The 7047-nt window shown below is 35.5% G+C and overlaps 1 pseudogene; it reads right to left on the reverse strand.

The window, feature by feature from the left end:
- Window positions 1-347: 347 nt before the first annotated feature.
- Window positions 348-2359, reverse strand: LOC149494208 (uncharacterized; annotated as a pseudogene).
- Window positions 2360-7047: the final 4688 nt, after the last annotated feature.

Here is a 7047-nt window from a genome sequence, read left to right on the forward strand (position 1 = left end):
GAAAACATGTTGTTCAAAGTAGTGTGAACAGAAGGTGGAAGCTTCTTTCACCAAATATGCATTGCAAATTGATCCCTTGACCTTTGCCTTATTGCGCACATTCTTTTTAATTTTCTGCAGGTGTCTGTCATTGTAAAATGCCAATATGTAAGTATGAGTTCAAATAAATGATGTAATGATTAGAATGGGATGTTAGTGATTCACCTCTCAAATGGATACATCCATGGATATTGTATCGGTCCTGCTACATAACATTCATAGGGCAAATGAATCGGCAGATGTTCCATAGAATCAAAGAAGCCGGGTGGAAAAATTCACTCCAATTTGCACAACACTACTGGGATTTCTTACTCTAATTGGTCCATATCATCGCATCGGATAACAGTCATCGTCAATTCCTTGAAAAAGAGACTCAATTTTGTCATTGCTTCCCAAATTTTTCCTGGTAATAATTCCCGGAATGCACAGGGATCAATCTTTGCATGAAAACATGACAGTCATGGCTTTTCATGCCAAACAATCTGTACTTCCTCATGTCCACACATCTACCCATATTTGAACAGTATCCATCTGGAAACCTTAATGATCGTACCCATTCGCACAATAATTGCCTCTGGGGTTTATCTAAACAATAACATGCCTTTGGAAACTTACCAGTAAGTACAGATTGCTCGAGTTCTGGTCGATGACAAATTTCCTTCATGTCTGCTCTCGCTTTTGCATTATCCTTGGTTTTCCATTCAATGTTCATGACAGTGTTGAACAGATTTTCAAACACATTTTTTTCTATGTGCATCACATCAAGGTTATGACGGATAAGCAGTGAACTCCAGTATGGCAAATCCCAGAAGATGCTTTGCTTTTTCCACCCGCTATTCCTGCCAATTCTTGCATTTGCCTCATCTGCTCCTAACTCTGTAACTTTCATAAGCCCCAGATCTTCAATTTCTTGTAATATTTCAGCTCTAAACTTCACAGGCGGAGGGGGTTCAACAATAGTCGTGTTCTTTCTAAAGCATTGTCGATTTCTCCTCCAAGGGTGAGATTTTGGTAAGAATTTGCGATGACAATCAAACCAACATTGTTTACCTCCATTTTTTAGTGTAAATGCATTAGTGTTTTCCATGCAATGAGGACAAGCCAATTTGCCTGCTGTACTCCACCCAGATAACATTCCAAATACTGGAAAATCACTGATGGTCCAAAGCAAAGCAGCTCGCATTATGAAATTCTGATTGGTCGAAATATCGAATGTTTTAACCCCATATTCCCATAAATAATTAAGTTCGACAATCAAAGGCTGTAGAAACACTTCAATTTTATGTTTCGGATTAGTAGGGCCAGGAACAATAACACACAAAAACATATATTCATCTTTCATACACATTGACGGTGGTAGATTATATGGTGTGACAATGACAGGCCATAATGAATATTGTTGTCTTGATTGGCCAAACGGCTGAAACCCATCAGTACAAAGCCCCAATCTCACGTTTCTCATATCAGCAGCAAACACAGGATGAATGTTATCAAAATGTTTCCACGCTTCAGAGTCTGACGGATGAGTCATTATACCATCCTCATATTCATGCAAAGCATGCCATGTCATGTGTTCAGCTGTCGCCTTAGATGCATATAACCTTTGAAGGCGAGGAACAAGAGGGAAATAATACATCTTCTTGAAAGCCTTCTCTCTTTGTACTCTACCAGTCCCTTGACCCCGCCGTTGATATCTTGGAATATTACAAAACTTGCAGTCTCTGAATTTCCAGTCAACACCCCAGAATATCATACAATTATTACAACAGCAATCAATCTTTTCTACCGGTTGTCCCAATCCCCGAACTAATTTTTTTGTCCGATAAAAATTATCAACCATTGAATGGCCTTCAGGCAACATTTCCTTTGCTAACTGCACAAAATCATCGTAACAGCTTTCTGAAAAATGGTGCTCCACTTTCATGTGTAGTAATCGTGCCACAACAGATAGAACTGAATGATTCTTGCATCTAGGCCACAGTTCACTGTTAGCTGCACTTAGCATGTCAAACAATTGTTGTGCTGCTACGTTTGGCGATTCCTCCATATTATCCCAATGACATTCTACTCTACTCGCATCGATTGCCATATCATTGCATTGATTACCACACAGAAATTGATAAGGCTGACTTTCTAAACTTACCGGAATAGAGTGGCCTGACCCACTGGCAACTCGAGGTTCACCATGATGTATCCATTCGTAATAATTTTCCATGAACTCATTTTTGCACAAATGAAGTTTCACTGTATCGATGTCTAAGAAGGCTCTATTTCGACACTTCTTGTGATTACATGGACACCTCAACTTATTACCGTCCATAAAACTGGGATTACCAACTGCAAACTGTATAAACGCTGCCAATCCTTGCAGGAACTCTTGTCTTAATATCCCATTGACCTCGAACCTCCAGTACATCCAATCTCAATTATTTCGCATTTTTTTGACCTAATTAACACTGTGTTTATAAAGGGCAAATTATATGTAATTGCATTAGTCTAAACCATCCTTAAAACATGCCACAATGTAATGTTCAATTTACACTTCTAACTTACTAAGGTTATTTCTATAATAAGGGTAACTATATATAAATGTAAAATCACTAAGTTCATTTATTCACTAAATTCATTTATTACCTTTACCCTAATAAAGGTAAGTGTACTATTCCACATATTGATTTTTTTAGAAAAAAATTCGGCAGCACTTCGGCACAACTCAATCAAATCTCAAATATAAAGACACTTCAATAAACACTTCTATATCATACCAACATTCTCCAAAGGCAAAATGGCTACTACTAGGCCTCCAACCAACCCAAACGCATCATTCATTTAAAAAAAAAAAAATTTAAGAATAATAACAAAAAAAAAGCATTATTTCATAATTATAAAAAAATAGTAATTTTAATTACATGTATCATAACATAATTATTATTAAAAATTAGTGCATTTTATAAAATATAGAGATAACATAATAATTTTCCCTTAACAATAACTAATGGACAGTGGAAGCTGCTCTAAATTTTAAAGGGCGCATAATTTTGCACTCACGGGATTTCGCAATCCTTACAATTAATTCCCCCTCTCTAATTTACCTACTAGCCTGTTAAAGCTCATACAAATGGAATTTATGCCTCTCTTACAAATAAATAGACATCATCACCGTCTCCATTTTTGGCACCGGATTGCCAAGTGGTATAACACGTGGCATATAAAAAATTAAAACAATGTCTAGGTGGCATATTATATTTTTCAAAAATACTTTTAAGTAATAAAAATTAAACCATCGTTAAAATATAGTTGCTTTTTTTTCCCTAAACATTTGTATATTAGGTATCTTTAATGATTAATTATAGACTTTTATTTTTTGAATTTTTTGAATTAAACCATCATATGTTGTACAAAAGAAAAATGTCAATACGCAAATTTTATGAATTTTTTAATAAGTTGTATATAAGCAAAATGTCAATAGCAAAATGTCAATAGCAAAATGTCATATGTTGTATTCTTTTTTAAGCATAACTTTTTTAATAAATTTTAATATTAAAAATAATTATTATATTTAAATTAAGACTATTAAAAATATTTTTTTTCTTTATATTTTTAGTATTACTATGAGCATCTTAATTTATATTTTTTGGTACGTGATTATTCTTGTTTAGGATAATAATTATTTCATAAAAATTAATGACTAGTAAATGAAATATATTCACTAATAGTATAAAATTTTATTTTAATGTGTACAAATTTTGACTATAAATTTCAATAACAGTAACAATATTATATTTTAATAATAATAATAATAATAAATAATTAATAATAATAATAACAGTACCTAATTCCTAATCTAATACTCAAACAAATATACCAAAAATTATGTCCAAATACACATAAATCGCAAAAAAAAAAAAATCGAAAAAAAAATCGCAAAATACCTCAACTTGTGTCCAAGAAGCCGGGTGGAGTGATCGGAGGGGCTGGAGCGGCATTAGGAGGGCTGGAGCGGCGTCAGGAGGGGCTGGAGCGGCGCTGCGAACAGAGGAGAGGAGAGGAGGAGGAGAAGAAAGAAAGAAGAAGAAAGAAGAAGGAGGGCGTCTGACGTTCAAAGCCCTAAAATTTGCGACCGACTTATCGGTCGCAATTTTTAACTCTGCGACATCGTTTTAATTCGTAATAAAATTACGACTGATTGCGACTCAAACTGTCGGTCGCAAATATTCAGTCGCAAATCGATCGCAAATCGGTCGCAGAATTTATTCCTAATTTTGAACTGCGCAATTTTGCGACTGAATAACGCGTAGTCGCAACTCGGTCGCAAATCTGTCGCATACTAGTCACAAACTGAAAAATAAACTCGCGGGAATTTTTAGCGCTACAATTAGCGACTGTTTGTCCATAGGTCGCAAATCGGTCGCAATTAGGCGCTTTTTTTGTAGTGACTCTTGTCACATCACTTCCTAAACTGACCTTATCAAAAACAAAGGCAAGATTTTTCCAACCATTTTTACCACTCTCTAGACCAAACATAGAATGTGTACAAAGAATATCAAAATCTGATGGCAAATGTTGAAGAAACAAATTCCTCGGAAACTCTTTCACTGAGATTACATCAACAAAGAGGGTGCTCCTCTTCAATCTCTGAACTGGCAAAGACTTGAGAACATTTTCAGTTGAAAGAATAGAAGTACAAAGAAGAATTATTTTTGGATGCTCTTCACAGAGGTCATCTGCATCAGAGAAGTAAGAAACCCCCAATTTCTGAGCCACATCAGAATAGTCAGAATGAGAATAGGCTAGAACTGTGTGGCCTTGTCGAACAAATGTTTTTGTAAGGAACTGACCAAAATTGCCAAAACCAACTATTCCAATCTTGAGCTTCGAGTTGTCATCAATGCAATTGGTGAGCTGTCCCATGTACATGTAAGGTTGAGCAGCACCTTCAGATCTGAGGTTCCAAGTAATTTGGCAAATAAATAATCTTGATCATCCAAGCTAAATCAAATCCTATCTTTTACATTTTTAATTGTGAAACATGCAATAATAATAATTCACAGTCTCATTGTTTTTTCTTTTCTTTTACTTGAACTAGATATGGGAACTTCTCTTAAAAGATAAAATAGGAAAATAGAACTTAAACAAAGATTCACCAAATAAAAACAATAAAGTAGGTAAGATATCGCTCACATTACTCATTAAAATATCAATCAAATTGCTTTAATACTTACCTTTCATATTTTGCAGCAGACGTCAATACAGTACCATTTCCACGCCCATTCACATAATTCAATTGCACAACGTGCCCTCTCTCTCCATTCCCAGACAACTGTTTCCTAACAGCCTCATGCAACCTTCCAAAAAGCTGCTTTCTCAAAGACTCAAAAGCCAAATCCAATCTCTCCAATAGCTCAAGAGCATTCTTATTATGCATAAACAACCCGTAGTAAAGATCAAAACTATCCCCTACTGTATTCTCAACCAAATCCAACAAACTCTCATACCCTTTTGTATTGATTGGAGTAGACTCCAATTTCAACATCTTCAACACTCTTCCAACAGTATGTGTAATAAACTGTGATCCTGCTGCATACTTATCTTGGTCTTGACAGCTCATTTCCAACATTTTACATCCCTCTCTAGCAAAAATATCAAGAAATCTTTTACACCTATCAATTCTTGATTTCTCTTTGCCAATTATAACATTCTCATACACAAATTGGAGACCATCCCATCCAAGATTGGCACTTTGAGGACCAAAACATGGGATGAGTACAAATAATATCAAAATCACTAGGTAAAACATCAAGCAATAGATTTTTAGCAAATTCTTTAACCGATAAAACATCAACAAATAATGTATTTCGTTCAAATCTATGTACAGGTAAAGACTTGAGGACTTCTTGATATGGATTGGCCATCACTCATCCATGGAGCTCAAGGGAGCGAGGAGCACAACAAAGGAAACCCATCGTGCAGAGAGATATGGGGCAGCCATGTCCTTATACATTCAAGAACAAGTTACACAAGAGCTCCATAACCTTGCTTTCAACAAGTGCCGTGTAGAACTTGAAGGTACACCTAAGCTTCTTACCTTGCTTGAAGCGAATGTGGGACTACCTAAAGACAAATTGCGAGGAGTGGTGCAGAACTGAATTTGCAGCATGTAGCACGCCAGTGCTGGGTAGCACGCCCTGGCTGTGCTAGAGTCTGACTTTGGCGCAACTAGTTGGTCCATTTGTGTTAGTTTTGAGTTGTAATGTTGTTAATGGGTTGGTCCACCAATAAATTCGGCCACCCTTTTATTTTTATCCTTAGTTGGTTTGGATTAATTATTCCTTATCCTTAGTTGGTTGGATCAATTATTCCTTATCCTTAGTTTGTTTGGATTAGTTAATCATTATCCTTAGTTGGTTTGGATTAGTTATTCCTTATCCTTAATTTGTTAAGATTAGTTATTCTTATCCTTAGTTGGTTTAGATTAGTTAATCCTTATCCTTATCCTTAGTTGGTTTGGATTAGTTATTCTAAATCCTTTAAGGATCAGACTTTTAAATATAGTATAAATAGCTTCGTTATGTTGTTAAACAAATCATTCAATGAATTAATAAATCTTCAGATTTGTAAAAGCATGTTCTTTGATTAGGGTGATTGTGAGATTGCTTTCCTTTAAGGTAAACTTATCAATTTACTTGTGGCGTTTATCTTATTCTTCTTTACTCTATTATTGGTGTTGTTGCTTCCTTAAGCTTCAAATGTCATAGAGGGGGAGTTTAGTTTGATCTTTGAAGCCATTCCAATCTTGTTATAGAGTTCTTGAAATTAATTTCCATAGGGTTCCGCATCACTTCTTCTGTAGAAATTATGGATGTACATAATAAGATAACATCAGGGTGTTGCTCACAAAAGTCATGCGGGTCAAGGAAGAATGAAATGCCAAGAGAATGAGCTTCAAGGGAGTGGTCTGTTCTTGAGTGAGCAAGGACTGTGTGTCCTTGAGAGACGAGAGTCTTGGCA

This window comes from Jatropha curcas, chromosome 8 (assembly GCF_041381405.1).
Source record: "Jatropha curcas cultivar XTBG-Jc1 chromosome 8, XTBG_Jcur_1.0, whole genome shotgun sequence".
Taxonomy (NCBI): domain Eukaryota; kingdom Viridiplantae; phylum Streptophyta; class Magnoliopsida; order Malpighiales; family Euphorbiaceae; genus Jatropha; species Jatropha curcas.